This window comes from Scylla paramamosain, chromosome 22 (genome assembly GCF_035594125.1).
Source record: "Scylla paramamosain isolate STU-SP2022 chromosome 22, ASM3559412v1, whole genome shotgun sequence".
In the NCBI taxonomy this organism is placed as follows: domain Eukaryota; kingdom Metazoa; phylum Arthropoda; class Malacostraca; order Decapoda; family Portunidae; genus Scylla; species Scylla paramamosain.
Window position 1 is genome coordinate 16,464,930 of NC_087172.1, and position 17,500 is coordinate 16,482,429.

Below are 17,500 nucleotides of genomic sequence, written 5' to 3' on the forward strand. Positions count from 1 at the left end.
TACTCTCCTTCCTTCTCTTTCACCCTTTTTTTTTTACACGTTCATTCTCCAGATGAAAGAAAGTAAGGGAGAATGTAAGGCGTTCGTTCTTCCACAGGTGTGTTGGAAAGGTTAATGAGAGGATAGGAAAGGTGTGTGTGTGTGTGTGTGTGTGTGTGTGGTCCTGGCTAGCTCGCTTTATCTTGCCTATTAATACTCTAGTGGAAGGTTAATGAGAGAATAGTGATAGGAAACGTGTGTGTGTGTGTGTATGTGTGTGTGTGTAGTTATAGCTAGGTTACCTTATCTCAATTTTAACAAGCTCTAGTGGAAGTTTGTGGAGGTTTCAAGGGTATTTTCATGTTTCTAGTGACGGCTTAACAAGAACTGCGCCTCATCGGAGAGACTAACTATGACTGTGACTTCAGAAAATAATGTTGACGTCAGAACAGAGTATTTAAGAACACGAGTTTATATATTGCTCTCATTGCAAACTCTTGTTGAACATATCTGGCCCGTGTTCTATTTTTTTTTTGGGGGGAGGGAGAGAGATGGAGAGGTACAGAGAAATAAGAAAAAAAAAGTCTAGAGGGAAAAGAAAAGTATTATGAGATTAAATTACATTCGTCCTTTTCATGTTGGTGTAATTCAAGACATGAGGAGGAGAAGGAGAAGGAGGAGGAGGAGGAGGAGGAGGAGGAGGAGGAGGAGGAGGAGGAGGAGGAGGAGGAAGGGTATAGAGTTCCTGGGGAGTGGTGTTGATGGGTTGTGAGGGGAGGGGGAAGATAAGGGAGAAGAAGGATGATGGATTGTGGAAGGGAAAGGAGAGAAGGGAGAGGAAAAGGATGTTATGTAAGGTGGAAGGAAAATAAGGATGAAAATAGAGAGAAAATATAGAGGTTATGAGGGAAGGAGAGGGAGGAAGAGTGAAAGGTGATGGAGAGAAAAAAAAAGGATGATTTTAGAGAAGGGGAGGAGGTCGTAATGGAAAGGGAAGAGTAGCTGTGTGAGGGGAAGAGGATGGGATCGTGAGTGAAGGGAAGGGAAAGGAAGGGAAGGGGTGTCGTGATGAAAGGGAGAAAAACTACTAAAGAAAGAGAGAAGAAGAAGAAAAAGAAAAAGAAAAAGAACAAGTATACAAGTGTCTTAAGAGAGGAAAACACTAGATATTTTTTAAAAGGAAAGGCGGAATAGGAGAAGGTAAAGATGAAAGAGAAGTGAGGGAGAAAAAAAAGATGGAGTAGTAGTGAATTCTTGTAAACTTTATGAAATGTTTACAAAGAAGAGAGAGGAAGATTACCTGAACGAGATGACAGATGGACCACCTGTGGCTGCCCCTTCCTCTCTACCCTCCTCTCATCCTCCCTTCCTTTTCCCCTTCTCTTATCCTTCCCTCATTCTTCCCTTCTTTTTCCTCTTCCCTTACGCTTGTATCATATTAACCTCCTTTTTTTTACCATTCCTCTTTACCATCCCATCATCTTTCCTTCCTTTCCACCTTCTATTACCCTTCCTTCTTTTCTTTCATTTTTCCACTCCTGTCTTCCTTGCCTTATCCTTCCCTCATATTCCTCCTTTCTTACCCTCCCCTCATTGTCCCCTCTTTTTTCCCTCACACCCCTTCTTTCTTTAATGATTTTTTTTTATGGCGAAGGGAAACAAAACCGGAGGAAAAAAAAAAAAAACGCTCCAGTCCCAAAAGAAACGTCAAGAGAATGATCGAAAATTGAAAGATAAGTGTCTTGAAACCTCCCTCCTGAAAGAGTTCAAGTCACAGGAATGAGGAAGTACAGAAGCAGGCAGGGAGTTCCAGAGCTTACCAGAGAACTCTTACTTTCTTCCTTACCTTCATTCTCTCCCAAATAATAAAATCTACTCCTTCCTTTTACTTTCCTCATTTTTGCTTCTTCCCTGATCAATTCCTTCATTGCCTCTGCTTATTATTCACTTCTGCATTCGTCCCTCGCTCTTCCATCACCCGTGTCACCCCTGCAACGCCTTCCTCAGCCCTCCCCAGCGAGCATCATTACAGTCATCACGTTTAGGAAAGTTAGGGCTACCCGGAAAACAAAGAAAACGTGACGTAGAGACGAAATGGCAACGTTTTCTTCCAGTTTTTGTGTGTGTGATGGAAACGTTTGCGTAATGAGAGAGAGAGAGAGAGAGAGAGAGAGAGAGAGAGAGAGAGAGAGAGAGAGAGAGAGAGAGAGAGAGAGAAGGGGGTGAAGAGATTAAGATCAGCTGGTCACTTCCTTACGAAACAAAAAAAAAAAAAAAATGAAAGTAGATGAAATGTTTCAGGTAACTTTTAAATCATGTAATTTCTTGCCTTTCTCCTCTCTCTCTCTCTCTCTCTCTCTCTCTCTCTCTCTCTCTCTCTCTCTCTCTCTCTCTCTCTCTTTCCACGCCATATTCATTCTAAACCAGCGGAATCCTTGCACAGAAATGAGAGAGAGAGAGAGAGAGAGAGAGAGAGAGAGAGAGAGAGAGAGAGAGAGAGAGAGAGAGAGAGAGAGAGAGAAGGGGAGGAAGGATCTAGTCTTTCTTTCATTCATCCTCTTCTTTATTTACTCTTCAGAAGGAGGACGTAATGATGGTGTTAACGGTGATGATGATGATGGTGACGATGGTATTAATGATGGTGATGGTGGTGGTGATGATGTTAATGATGATGATGATGAACTGAGTCAAGCATGAGAACGGAGAAAGACAGACGAACAGACAGACAGACAGACAGAAGGGAAGAAACAGTAAAGAAGATACGAAAAGAAAGGAAAAGACAAGAAAAGGAAAAAAAAAGCCAGTGAGAGAGAGAGAGAGAGAGAGAGAGAGAGAGAGAGAGAGAGAGAGAGAGAGAGAGAGAGAGAGAGAGAGAGAGAGAGAGAGACGATCCACCTACCCACTCATTCACCCACCCACCAACTCACCCCCTACTCACCCAGCCATCCACATTCATCCACACATCCTTCACATTTTCACCAGTCAATTCACGCCATCTTGAGAGCACACGCAAAAACAATAAATACAAGAACCGCAAAAACAATAAATGCAAGAACCACCATTTCTTGCATAAGGTGCCGCGGCCCCTCTTGTTTATTTTCCCTAGGCAGTGATGGGGAAGAGGGCGTAGGGGAAGGGAGGTAGGAGAAGGAGATGGTATAAAGCGAAGGGAGGGATGATGGGGATGATTGGTGAAGGGAAGGGAAGGGAAGGGGAAGAAGGAAGGGAGGTGTAGAGGGGAAGCAGACAATGTGATGGTTTGTATGTGTATAGAGGTGATAAAGAAGGGGAACATTTAGTAGAGGAGAAAGGAATGGGGAAGAAGGGAGGCTAGAGAAGGGGATGGTGTGAGGCGGCATGTGTATGGGGAAGGGGAAAAGGGAAAGGTAGGGGAAGGGAAAAGGAAGGAAGGGAAGTGTATGGGGAGGTATTGGTAGGGGAAGATGGTGCATGGGTGGAGTGCTGGAGACGTGAGAGAAGGGAAGGGAAGGAAAGAGTGTATTTTGAAGCTGAGGAGGAGGAGGAGGAGGAGCAGAAGGAGTAGAAGAGATGGCGTAGTGATGGGGGAGGAGGAGGAGGAGGAGGAGGGTTCTTGTAGTAATGAGGGAGGAAGAGGGGGTGGAGGGGTGGCGCAGGGATGTAGAGGAGGAAAAGGAAGGGTGTGGGTGATGGGCATTCCTGGGGTTATGGTTAGTGTTGGGGAGGAGGGAAGGGATACAGTTGAAGCTTAAAATGAAGGGAAGGGATGTAAGGAAAGATAGGAAGGGGATGTAAAGAAAAAAAGGGAAAACAAGAAAACAGGAAAGGTACGTCAATGAAAAAAGGAAAGAAAGCTAAGAAAGAAGGGAGAGGAAAACTAGAGAGAAAACTTATAATAAAGGTAAGGAAAAAGGAAAGAAGTAAAATTGGATACATAAATAATAATATATGTAATTCTTTAACCCTTTCAATGATATATGACACATTTTCCCTTCACCACAAACCATTTAAATGACGCCTTTTTTTTTTCTATAACCTTTTCTGAACTTTATATTGGCTAGAAATTAGAAAATGTGTCCTTTTAGTTCCTTTTCCTCCCAGTAAGTGCTTGTAAAGATTGTGTGCTGTGCCTTTAGTGTTCTGAGTTTGTTAGTCGCAGTGAATAAGTTAAATCATTCTTTTTATGACGCATTACACAATATAAGATTTTTTTCTCTCTCTTTCTTAAAAAATTACATCATTATTATATTTTCATTTTACATACCCATAACTTAACATAACTCAACCAAACATAGCTAAACCTAACCAAATCAAACCTAACCTAACCTAACCTAACCTAACCAAAGCAAAGCAAACCAAACCTTACCTAACCTAACGAAAAGCAAACCTAACCAAACCAAACCAAACCAAATCAAACCAAACCAATCTTAACCAAAACACATAATTAGGTGAAGTCTTCGAGTGGAATTAGTGATGATGCTTGTCCTTTGAATGGTGCTTAAAATAGTAAGACGAAAGAGGTGAGGGAGAGCAGCGAGGGAGAGGAGGGAGAATGTTTTGATAGTATTACGTAGAGATAAAATTAGACATGAGAAAATGTTCAATATAAAGAAGTGACTAACGTGTGTGTGTGTGTGTGTGTGTGTGTGTGTGTGTGTGTGTGTGTGTGTGTGTGTGTGTGTGTGTGTCAGGGCCCAGGTGTGAGGGCAAAGTACCGTGTTATTATCCCTCACCTGCTAATTACTTCCATCTCCTTCACCTGCTCTCCCTCCCTCCCTCCCTACCTTCCTCCCTCCCTCTCCTTCCTTTCCTCCATCATACCTACCTAACATTCCTCCCTCATCTGCCACTTCCTCCTTCATTTCTTATTCTGGTTTTTGTTCTTCTCTTTGTTACTGTTGGTGATTTGTTATTGTTGTTGTTGTTGCTGTTGCTGTTGTTTTTTTTATATTTTTGTCTTTCGGTTGTGCGTGTTCAGTTTATTTATTTATTTATTTACGTATTTTTTTATTATTATTCTTTTTTTATTTGCTTTATAGATTTTGTCTTTTTCGTTTATTTTGGTGATTTATTTATTTATTTATTTATTTATTTATTTATTTATTTATTCCCTTTTTCCCTCAGTTGCACCTCAAATAACCCCAATTTCCGTCATGTTTCTGGGTTTTGCCGTTTCAGTGTATTTAATTATTGATTTACTTTCCTCTTCGTTTTGTTTGTGTTTTATTTGCCTTTTCCCTCAGCTGCGCCTCAAGTAACCCCAATTTTCCTCGTGTTTCAGACCAGTAAGGGCGGGCCGCGTCTCATCACCATCAACAGGACTGACCAGGGCTTCGGCTTCACCCTCCGTCACTTCATCGTTTATCCTCCTGAGCTGTCGGTGAGTACAGGTCCCGTTTTCTTCAACATTGCTCTCTCATGACTTCTAACGCCCTTGAATCCTGAAGCTTTTGTATTTTTCCTTGTTTACTTACTGTATTTCAAGCTTTTAAATTTACTGCGTCGATTGAAACACATCTACGCCGCTTCTCTACTTTCTCAAGGGCTCTTTTGGAAGTTACACTGGTTTTTAAGAGTGTTTTAACGGTTCTAGTGATAGATTAACAAATTTTCTACATTATTAACGGGAGAAACACTCCTACGCCGTACCTCCGCTACTTCCAAAAGGCTCTGTAGTTGAAGTTATACGGGTTATTAATAGTGTTTTAACGGTTTTAGTGATAGATTAACAAGATTTCTACATTATTAACGGGAGAAACGCTCTTGAGGACTGACTATATTCCGAAACGCTCTTACGCCGCACCTCCGCTACTTCCAAAGGGCTCTGTAGTTGAAGTTATACGGGTTATTAATAGTGTTTTAACGGTTTTAGTGACAGATTAACAAGGTTTCTTCATTATTAACGGGAGAAACACTCTTGACAACACGGCTAATCAACTCTGTGGCCTTGGAAAACTGTCGTGGTGAGAGCAGCGTTTCTCACTAAGTGGCCTAAGTGACTAGGTTAAGTTCTGTGGGTCGTTTTTAAGTGATAGTGAGTTGTGTATTGTCTTATAGTGATATCCATGTTTGAAGTCTCCAGTTTCATGCAGTTCTGATCTACGGAAGAGTGTTTTTCTTGGTTTCTAAGAGGTAAAGTTTCTAGTTTTATATAATTTTGACTTAAGAAGGAGTATCTTAGTAATTTCCAAGAGGCCATACCTATTGTATTTTATTTATTTGTTTTGTTTATTTATTTTTATTTATTTTCTTCATGTTAAGAGGAGTTTTGGCTAAGGGCAACAAAAAGACAAAAAGAATACATTTTTTTTTTCCACTGAAGCTGCCAGTCCCAAACGAGAATTGTCTAAAGAAATAATAACAATAATAATAATAAATACCAGGATAAGTGTTTTTTAAATCTCCCCTCTTTTTAAAGGCCACACAGATGGTTAATGGCGTTCTCAAGGGTGATTTTCTTACTAACGATACATAACCCTTTATAATCACGACATCATCCTTAAAATTTTCAAAAACCACTACAGTCTATTCTAAAGTGGGCAGTAAGACGAAGGGATGCGTAATTATTTGGTCCGAAGTCAGAGGCAATATCCGAGCGCGGTCTTGTGATGTGTTTTGGCGGGAAATTGTGTGATGACGTTGAGAGGAAGTGGAGGAGGAGGGAGAGTAGGAGACAGACGAGAGAATGGAAGAAAAGGAGAATGAGGGAGAGAATGAGAAGATAGAGTAAGGGAAAAAGGTGCGGCAAAGGAAAGCAAGGAGATTGGAAAATGAGGAGGAGGAAAAGAGCGAAAAAGAAGAGGATAGCAATGACGGAGAGGGTGACAATGAAGACGGGGAGAAGAAAGAGGATGAAAGCGAGGAGGGAGACCATGTAGGACGAAAGAGCAGGAAGGAAAAGGAAACGAAGAAGAAGAAGAGGAGTGAGATAAAAAGGAGAACAAAGAGGAGACGGAGAAGAAAGAATGCAAAGAAGGAAAGGTGATCGAGATTAAGGGGGAGGGAGATGGAGGAAATAAAAGTTGATAATGGAGTTATAAGAAAGGAGATGAAGATGTTAACTTTTCATTTCCTTCCCCGTGTTTCTCAGTGACGTGATTTCCTTCATTATTTCCTCTCCCTCCATTTATCTTCCAGTGACGCTACAGCAAAGTTGTATAGATTTCCGTGAATAGCGTAATGACGACAGTGGTGACGATAATAATAATAATAATATAATAATAATAATAATAATAATAATAATAATAATAATAATAATAATAACGGGAAAAAAATAAGAAACAACTTGAACGAAAATAGTAAATGTATGTATAGATAATTCTTAATAATAGAAGAAAATAAAGTTGTACTGTTCAAAAAAAAAAAAAAAAACGTGGAAATGAATGAATGAATGAATAGATATAAATAAACAATTAATTGAATGCATATCGGAAATCCCATCACATCCAATCATTGAAATGCTCTCTCTCTCTCTCTCTCTCTCTCTCTCTCTCTCTCTCTCTCTCTCTCTCTCTCTCTCTCTCTCTCTCTCTCTCTCTCTCTCTCTCTCTCTCTGATATTTGCCGCAATTCAAAATATATTGCACCGTGTGTGTGTGTGTGTGTGTGTGTGTGTGTGTGTGTGTGTGTGTGTGTGTGTGTTTCATTAGCTCACAGGTGCAGGTGGCATTTCTGTGGCTTATGAGGGACAGGTGTGGAGGAGGAGGTGGAGGAGGAGGAGGAGGAGGAGGAGGAGGAGGAGGAGGAGGAGGAGGAGGAGGAGGAGGAGGAGGAGGAGGAGGAGGAGGAGGAGGAGGAACAGGTGTGGCCAAGAACTAGTTTTCATTCATATACTTTCTGCCTCTCTCTCTCTCTCTCTCTCTCTCTCTCTCTCTCTCTCTCTCTCTCTCTCTCTCTCTCTCTCTCTCTCTCTCTCTCTCTCTCTCTCTCTCTCTCTCTCGCTTTATATGGCAAGCAGATTTATTCCTTCGCCCACTCCTTTCGTCTCCCCCCTTCCTCCTCCTCCTCCTCCTCCTCCTCCTCCTCCTCCTCCTCCTCCTCCTCCTCCTCTCGTTATCGTTATCGTTGTTGTTGTTGTTTTTGTTATTGTTATTGTTGTTGTTGTTGTTGTTGTTGTTGTTGTTGTTGTTGTTCCGTCCTCCGTGTCCCTCCTTCCTTGCTTCCTCTCTTTTTTTCATGTTTCTATTGTTCCTTTCTTCTTTTCATTCTTTCCTTCTTCCCTCCTTCTGTCGCATATTTTTTTCTTGCATTTGCCTAATTTTTCTTTTATCAATCTCTCTCTCTCTCTCTCTCTCTCTCTCTCTCTCTCTCTCTCTCTCTCTCTCTCTCTCTCTCTCTCTCTCTGCTTCTCCTTTCACTCCTTTTATGTCTCCATTCCTTTACTCCCTTCTGTGTGTCTCCTTCCATCTTTCACACACACACACACACACACACACACACACACACACACACACACACACACACACACACACACACACACACACACACACACACACACACACACACACACACACACACACACACACACACACACACAGATTTAAACCCAACGTCACTAGGTTTGCGTCACTTATAATTACGTCATCTACTAGCCACTATGACGTCATACGCGTGTGGGAGGGCGTGGGAGAGAGAGAGAGAGAGAGAGAGAGAGAGAGAGAGAGAGAGAGAGAGAGAGAGAGAGAGAGAGAGAGAGAGAGAGAGAGAGAGAGAGAGAGAGAGAGAGGTAAGAAACAGGAGACGATGAGATGATTGAAGGCGGTAAGGAGGAGGAAGAAGAGGAGGTGGAGGAGGTAAGAGAATAAAAAGGTAGATGGAGAAGGAAGAGTTGGGGATGAAGTGAGGGAGGAGGAAGAGGAGGAGGAGGAGGAGGAAGGTTAAATCAGTCTCAGGTTGCGGGGAGAGGCGTGGAAGATGCGGATTGGAGGAGGAGGAGGAGGAGGAGGAGGAGGAGGAAGAGAGGAGGAGGAAAGGTTGGAGAAGAGAGTGTGGAGATGAGGAGCATTAGAGAAAGGTTATAAAGGAGGAGGAGGGAAGATTGAGAGAGAGAGAGAGAGAGAGAGAGAGAGAGAGAGAGAGAGAGAGAGAGAGAGAGAGAGAGAGAGAGACATGTAGACATCCAAGGGCCACTTTTATACAATATTTGATTCCAAGTTTATGCAAAGACTCTCTCTCTCTCTCTCTCTCTCTCTCTCTCTCTCTCTCTCTCTCTCTCTCTCTCTCTCTCTCTCTCTCTCTCTCTCTCTCTCTCTCTCGTATACGGTACTTACTTCATCCCATTATTCCTGCTCTGTTTATCCTCCCCCTCTAGCTCTTCTTCCTCTATTTCCTCTTCTTCCTCCTTCGCCTTCTCTCTCTCTCTGCGTATTTTCATCTTTCATCCTCTTTGTTTTTATTTCATGAAGTATATATAATTTTTATCAATCTTTCTTTCTTTCATTCAGCCTTTTATTTATTTCTGTTTCTTCTCCTCCTCCTCCTCCTCCTCCTCCTTTTTTTTCCCTTTCATAATTTTTTCCTTCTTCTCTTATCCTTCATTATCTCTATATCTCCCCGAATGCAAATCAAAATGCATCAATAGTAGTAGTAGTAGTAGTAGTAGTAGTAGTAGATCCACAACCTAAAGAATGGGAAGACGATGAAGAGAACAATAGTGAAGATAACTCCTGAAGAAGGTGGTGGTGGTGGTGGTGGTGGTGGTGAAGAGTGCCTGACCTTTCCGCTCCCCTCCGTCCCCCCTCCCGAAATACGCAGAACCCGCCCCTCCCCATCCTCTTTCTCTCCCTTCGCCCCCCTTCGCCATCAGCCGGCCCCTCCTCCCCCTTTGAATCTCTCCTTTTTCATTTATTCAGTCTCGGCCCAGCCACACTGAAATGTCAGGTGCCCCCACACTCCGCACGCCCCTGAAAGTGTGTGTGTGTGTGTGTGTGTGTGTGTGTGTGTGTGTGTGTGTGTGTGTGTGTGTGTGTGTGTGTGTGTGTTGGTTTGTTTTATGTTGGACTGACTCGTTTTGTTTGATGTATTTTAGTTTGGGATTGGTGTATTTTCTCTTTTATACATCGTTTTTTTTTTTTATTGATTTATTTATTTTTTTAAGTTTTATGTCAAGACTAAACACTGTGGTCTTTGTGTCTACCTGTGTGTGTGTGTGTTTGTGTGTGTGTGTGTGTGTGTGTGTGTGTGTGTGTGTATACTACTACTACTACTACTAATAATAATACTAATACTAATACTAATACTACTATTTCAAGATTATACAGTGATCATCACCTTTATCATCTTTATTGTCTTCCTCCTCCTCCTCCTCCTCCTTCATATTTGTTTTCACCTTTCTTTATGTCCATCTTCCTTCTCTTCCTCTTCATGCATTTACAAAGATTTCCATCCATATTTTTTTCTATATAGCATTTATGGAATGGTGGATGGGGAGGAACCTTCGCCTTTACTATCCTACGTCTCTTACTTTAGGTTGTAATGAAGACATGCACTTCGTCTTTAGGACCAACAGATATGCTGTTTTTTTCCTTGTTTTATTTTATTTATTTATCTATTTTCGTTTGTGTATGTGTTTCTCCTTTTCCTCTTTTACCTCCCATCTTCATCCTTTTTTTCTTCTTTTTTACTTTTCTATTTTTACACCACTTTCGTTGTCTTCTTTTCCTTTTTGATCTCTTCTTCTTCTTCTTCTTCTTCTTCTTCTTCTTCTTCTTCTTCTTCTTCTTCTTCTTCTTCTTCTTCTTCTTCTCCTTCTTCTTCTTCTTCGTCTTCTTCTTTTTCTTCTCTCTTCCTCCTCCTCCTCCTCCTCCCCACTTTAAACACACACACACACACACACACACACACACACACACACACACACACACACACACACACACACACACACACACACACACACACACACAGTCATCACAACAAATCGATACTTATCATGCTGTATATTTTAACTCCCTGTATCTCCCCACCTTTGTTTGGAGGAGACACAGACCACCATCACTTATTACTCCCCTCACCCCATCACCCCTCACCCCTCACCTGAACCTACCTGTGTTAGTTGAGCAAATAATTAAAGGTGATTTAGCCAGGTAGGGTCGGGAGTGAGGGAGTGAGGAGGGGAAGGGTGTATGGAGGTCAAACAGTCCATCTCTGCTTCAGTAGCGAGGTCGTGGGGATGGTTGGGGAAGGGGAGGGGAGTGGGGTGGGTGTGTGGTGGAGGGAGGGGTTGAGGGGTGAAGGTAAGGGCAGGTGGATACGAGTGGTGTGGTGTGGTGTGGTTTGGCAGATCTCCTCCTCCTCCTCCTCTTCCTACTTTCACCATAAACGTCCTCTTCCACCCTCTAATGTTTCCCCAGCTCACGTGCCCCACTTCTTCTTCCTCCTCCTCCTCCTCCTCCTCCTCCTCCTCCTCCTCCTCCTCCTCCTCCTCCTCCTCCTCCTCCTCCTCCCTAAGGCGTGAGATGGCAATTTTAGGTCAAGGGAGGAGGACAGAGAAACGTGACAAATGATCGTGTAGTAGTAGTAATAGTAGCAGAAGCAGCACCACCAGTACCAGCAGCAGCAGCAGTAGTAGTAGTAGTAGTAGTAGTAGTAGTAGTAGTAGAAGGGAAGCTCGGTGTGGGTGGTGGGGAGGGAGATGGTGATGCAGTGCTACGGAGAGGAAGATAGAAAGGAGGAGGAGGAGGAGGAGGAGGAGGAGGAGGAGGAGGAGGAGGAGGAGGGAAAATAGGGAAGGGGAGGCGCCAATCTGTATTTAGCCCATACTTGACCCCATTTAGTTAAGGGAAGGGGAGTGAGGGGAGGCAGGGGTTGTGGGTGGCGAGAGAGAGAGAGAGAGAGAGAGAGAGAGAGAGAGAGAGAGAGAGAGAGAGAGAGAGAGAGAGAGAGAGAGAGAGAGAGAGAGAGAGAAATGCATTTAGTAGTTAGTACTTCCCCACCTCTCCCTAAGCTCTTGTCACCCTTCCCTTCCTCCCTCCTCTCTTCCTCTCTCTCACCCCCTCCCTCCTCCTCGCCCCTTCCTCCCCACAACCGCTGTAATGTTAAGGGGAGATAATTGCAAACCATGTTCTTGGGTAACTGTTAATTCTCTCTCTCTCTCTCTCTCTCTCTCTCTCTCTCTCTCTCTCTCTCTCTCTCTCTCTCTCTCTCTCTCTCTCTCTCTCTCTCTCTCTCTCTCTCTCGGTTTAATATGAAAAGGGTCTTTGTTTTTGTAATTGTGGTGGTGGTGGTGGTGGTGGTGGTGGTAGTGGTGGTTGTGATGGTGGTGGCTGTCTCTCATTATCGTGTGGTTAATGTGGTGAGTGATGGTGAGGTGGTGTGGATAATGATGTCGCCGCAGGAACCTCCCTCATCTCTTCTCTCCCTGACTCATTAGTTTTAGCGAGGCTGTGGTGGTGATGGTGGTGGTGGTGGTGGTGAATGATAAATTGAAAAGGGTCGTCTCTCTCTCTCTCTCTCTCTCTCTCTCTCTCTCTCTCTCTCTCTCTCTCTCTCTCTCTCTCTCTCTCTCTCTCTCTCTCTCTCTCTCTGTTTACTTTTCTTCATATTTTTTGCTGACTCACTTTCTCTCTTCCTATCACTTCTTTTACTTCTCTCTGTCTCTCTGTCTCTCTCTTTCTCTCTCTCTCTCTCTCTCTCTCTCTCTCTCTCTCTCTCTCTCTCTCTCTCTCTCTCTCTCTCTCTCTCTCTCTCTCTCTCTCTCTCTCTCAGGACATTCCCTGTGACGTTTATTAACATTTCATTCGACACTGAAGCGCTGACAGAAAGGGAGAGGGGAGAGAGGGAGAGGGGAGAGGGGAGAGGAAGTGGGGAGAGGGAGGAGAGGAAGCAAAGAGGATAGATAGCTGGAATGGTCAAGGGACGAAGGGGAATAGGAAAGGGAAAGGAGAGGAAAGATGATAAGGGGAAACGAAGGGGAGAATTAGAAATGAAAGAGAAGAGGAGAGAGATGAAAAGTTAAAGAGAGGGGAGTTAGAAAGGGAATGGATAGATTGCGGTGAGAGGATGAAGAGATAGGAAAAGGAGGAGGGGAATGGAAGAGAGGGGGACATCTACCACCTCCACCCCCCATCTCTCTCTCTCTCTCTCTCTCTCTCTCTCTCTCTCTCTCTCTCTCAAGTGTCAGGGCGCAGATCAGATGCATTGAGTGTCCTCGCAGCATCGTCTCAACCATTATAAAACTTGTCTGGCGTAGGTTTGTCACGGTTGCGGCAGGGGTGGCAGGGGCAGGGGGGTCGCTTTGGCATGGCGGGCTGCTGCTGCTGCTGCTCCCCGCCTCCCTCTCTCCTCTCGCTCCTCTCCCTCGTCTGGTTCTCTTTCACCACTGTCGCTGTTTGTTACCGTCCCCTCCCTCTCCCTCCCTCTCTCTCAAGGCCGTGTGAGGGTGTTTCCGTCCCCACCTCGCCCTGGGCACGTGGCGGTAAGGGGTAAGGGAGGGTAAGGAAATGTCTAGGGTTTTGGCAGAGGCCTAAGGGAGGCTGGCGGGGGAGGCGGGGCGTGAGGATGGTACCCCCGGCCGGGCACCTCCACCAGTCAGTCGGAGATCCAACATGGGTGGTGTGTGAGGCCCGCGCTGCGCCGTGCCCGGAATTTCTCGTTGCTGTTGGATAAAATGAGTGTGTGTGGTGGAGAAGTGTTCTGGCGGGGTGACGGTGCCCTGTGGTGAGGGTGGCGCCCCCGTGGTGGTGGTGTGGTCTACAGTGTGTGGTGTTGTGCAGGCCATGTGGCGCTGAGTGTGCAGGTCGTGGCTTGGTGGTTCGGGACACCTGGTATCATCATTGCTGCCGCTACTGTGCGCTGCCCTCGCTCCCCTCCTCCCCTGCCGCAGCCCTGTGTCGTGCTGGTCCCTAGCAGGTAAGACACCGTGACGGGGTAGCTGGGGCACCGTGGTGACCTGCCCCGCCCCGCAGCCTCGCCCCGACACGCCCACGCCGCTCGGGGTGCCGCGAGGTGACAGGTGTGGCAGTGATCGCGGCTAATTGATTTCATCCTGGTTGTGGAGGTGGAGGCGGAGTGACCAGCTGCCCGCCCACCGCCGCCCAACCTGTTGACGTCCTGGCCACTAACAGGGGCGCTTTCCCGCTATCGCGCCGCTATCACGCACGTCAAATTGTTTTATCGCTTGACTCCCGCCGCTCGTGTTTTGAAGCACCTCGCGTGGAGCCTCCGATAGCGTGCAGGTGACCCGCAGTTCCCATGATCAGGCCTTCCTGGAGTGCTTCCTTGTCCCCCATCCTCCCCCGTGCTGCCCCGCCTTGCTGCACCCACCTGGCCACTGATTATTCGTGACTGTAGCCGTGCCGGTATCCTCGCCCCAGGGGTCGCCGGCGCCGCCCACGCGCCTTCAAGCAAGTTTTTCGCTCCAACGGCTTCATCGCGGAGGACAGAAGATTAGAGTGTGAGGCGCGGCACGTAATGAGGTGTGTGAGTGAGAGGCAGAGTGTGGGGTGAGGTGCCGCGGGGCCGGGGTGTTATTTGTTGGCGAAGCGCTGCGGAGAAAACTGCAGTGTGGAGGAAGGAGGGGCGGAGAGTACAGTGCTGTCCCATCCCCTCCCCTCCCCTCCCCTTCCCCCCATGCACCGCGAGGTCTGTGCCCCACGCCCCCCACGCCCTCACCCACACCACTTTGCCTTACGTCATCACTATTTTCCTCTTCCACCTCCACAATATTCTAGTGAAGTTTTTTGTAACCAACGTGATGTGTTGTGGTTAAGTTGTGGTCATTATGGTGAAATGATAGTGACCCTTACACACACACACACACACACACACACACACACACACACACACACACACGTTCCATCCATTGTGAAAGTCGAGGACACTCAATAATTTCTTCTTTCCCTTTATTCATTCAAGAAACGAATATTACCAGTTCTTTTTATTATTATTATTATTATTATTATTATTATTATTATTATTATTATTATTATTGTTGTTGTTGTTGTTGAAGTTGTTTATTTTGAAGTATTTCTTGTTTGAGTTTAAATTCAGCTTCAGTTCCCCTGTTATTTACTTATGTAAGTTTAGTTTATAGCACTTGTTTGTATTATCATCTCTTAATTCTCACCTCAATGACTGAGTTTTTTTTTTTCGTTATTATTAACAAACACACACACACACACACACACACACACACACACACACACACACACACACACACACACACACACACACACACACACACACACACAGATCTTACGTAACGTGCTTAAGTCTCTATAATACTCGAGAAATTAAGTATCTTCTGTGTGTGTGTGTGTGTGTGTGTGTGTGTGTGTGTGTGTGTTTTCCCAAATGATACGCAATAGGAATTTATCACGACGCCATGCCACGCTATCCTAGGTGACCCCTCCCCCCACCACCCCTTCCCGCTCCGCCCATCACCCCTTCCCTCACCTTACGAGTACTTGAAGCCCCTCCTTACCTGCCGCCCTCCTCTCCCCGCTCACCTGCACGCGCCTCGGGTCCTTAGTTCCGGCCGGATGTGAGGAAGGAAGAGAGGTGTGTCGAAAGTGACGTCAGGGGTACCTCTCTCTCTCTCTCTCTCTCTCTCTCTCTCTCTCTCTCTCTCTCTCTCTCTCTCTCTCTCTCTCTCTCTCTCTCTCTCTCTCGATTTATCACCGTATCATCCTCATACTTTCATTCTTTGTTTCCTTTCCATCTTTCTTTCTTTCCTGTCTCTTCCCATTCACTCCTCCCTTCCTCTTCCTTGATCAATCTTCCCTTCCTGCCTTCCTCTCTTCGTCTTCCAGCATTCTTACAATCCTTCCTCCCCCTCTGTCATTCTTCCCTTCTTTTCTTTCATAATTGTCTTTAATGCGTCTTCATTTTTCTTTTTCCTCCTTTTCCTTCTTCTGTTTCTTCCTCTTCTTTTCCTTCTGTTTCTTCCTCTCCCTCTTATTTTTCTTCATGTCTTCATTTCTCATTTCCGTCTCCTGTTTCTTCCTCTTCCTTTTCCTTTTCCTGCCTCTTCCTCTCCCGTTTCCTTCTCCAATCTCCTCCTCTCCCTTTTCCTTCTCCTATCTCCTCTCCCTTTTCCTTCTCGTCATGTTTCTCTCTCACTTTTCCTTCTCCTTGTCTCTTCCTGCTACTGTCCTCTGTTCATTATCATATCCTAATCCCCTCTCCACTCTTCCCCATTCCTCTCCACCCACTGATCACCCCTTTCCTCCCCATTTCTTCCCTTCCCCCGTCATCGTACACTCCCGACCTCTCCCTTCCTCATCACCCACACTTCCCCTACACCTTGCTCGGTCATTGGTGTCTGAGGGAGAGGAAGGGGAGAGAGAGAGGGGAGAATGTTTGCTCACGTGTCATCTTGCTATCAGGGAAAGTTAAAGAGTTTGGTGTTAAGCATACGAAAGATTTGTGTTGCATGAAGTGAGTGAGTGAATGAGTGGAGTGAACTGTGAATGTGCTGAGAGAGAGAGAGAGAGAGAGAGAGAGAGAGAGAGAGAGAGAGAGAGAGAGAGAGAGAGAGAGAGAGAGAGAGAGAGAGAGAGAGAGACCAAGGTGAAAAAGTGAAATGTTGGTGAAGAATTAAGTTAATATTATTATTTTTAATCATCGTATCTTCTATCTTTCTATTCACACGTGAGCAAAAATTAAGATATGAAGAATACGAGAATGGGATAGAATGAAGATAGAATGGGATAGATGAAGGGAATATGAGATGAAATAGTAAAGAGGAAATGAGGAAGATAGGATAAAAATATGAATGAAAGGAATAGGAGATAGTTGCTATAAAGGAAATGGGAAGTAGAGAATAAAAATGGAAAATATAGAAGGAACTCAAGGAATGGGACTAACAGGTAATGGGGAAGGTAGAAGATAATATAAAATAAAGAAAAGGAAAATATTATTACTCGGAATGGGGAAGATAATGGGGATGTGTTCCTATTGGTTCATTTTCAGCAGCTAATGACCAATCACGTTAATCGATCCCAGTACTGATGGCCTCCTCCTCCTCCTCCTCTTCCTCCTCCTCCTCTTCCTCCTCCTCCTCCTCCTTTAGCATTCAAGCAACGGTCGATATTTTTGCATAAAGGACGACAGTACGTGGCTTACCTCCTCTCTCTCTCTCTCTCTCTCTCTCTCTCTCTCTCTCTCTCTCTCTCTCTCTCTCTCTCTCTCTCTCTCTCTCTGCGAATTCACTTTCTATTTTTCTTTCTCACTTTTCTTTATTTTCTCGGTTTAATTTTATATTCCTCTCTCTCTCTCTCTCTCTCTCTCTCTCTCTCTCTCTCTCTCTCTCTCTCTCTCTCTCTCTCTCTCTCTCTCTCTCTCTCTCTCTCTCATTAGCGCCCAAGTTCTTAATGGGAAATGAATGCAGTCTAACTTCCGGTGCTCATGGGAAGGGGGAGGGAAGGGGGGATTGTTGGGGAGAGGGGAGGGGTGCGGGATCCGGGGTCATTTGGGGGATTAGTGAGGGGGAGGGATCAGGGGGTGAGGGTGGGGGAGGCAGGGAAGGGGTATGTGAAGATGGGGAGGAAAGAGGGAGGGAGGGAAGGAGGGAAAAGGGTGAAGGAATGAAGGAGTTAGAGTCAGAG

At 45.1% G+C, this 17,500-nt stretch overlaps 1 protein-coding gene across 1 annotated transcript in view; it reads left to right on the forward strand.

Annotated features, from left to right (window-relative positions):
• Nucleotides 1–17,500, forward strand: part of LOC135111688 (rho GTPase-activating protein 23-like) — a 141,342-nt gene that overhangs the window by 94,567 nt on the left and 29,275 nt on the right. Inside the window, exon 2 of the mRNA XM_064025281.1 lies at nucleotides 5,240–5,338. The gene's annotated coding sequence lies outside the window, so the exon portion shown is untranslated. The remainder of the gene's footprint in view (nucleotides 1–5,239; nucleotides 5,339–17,500) is intronic.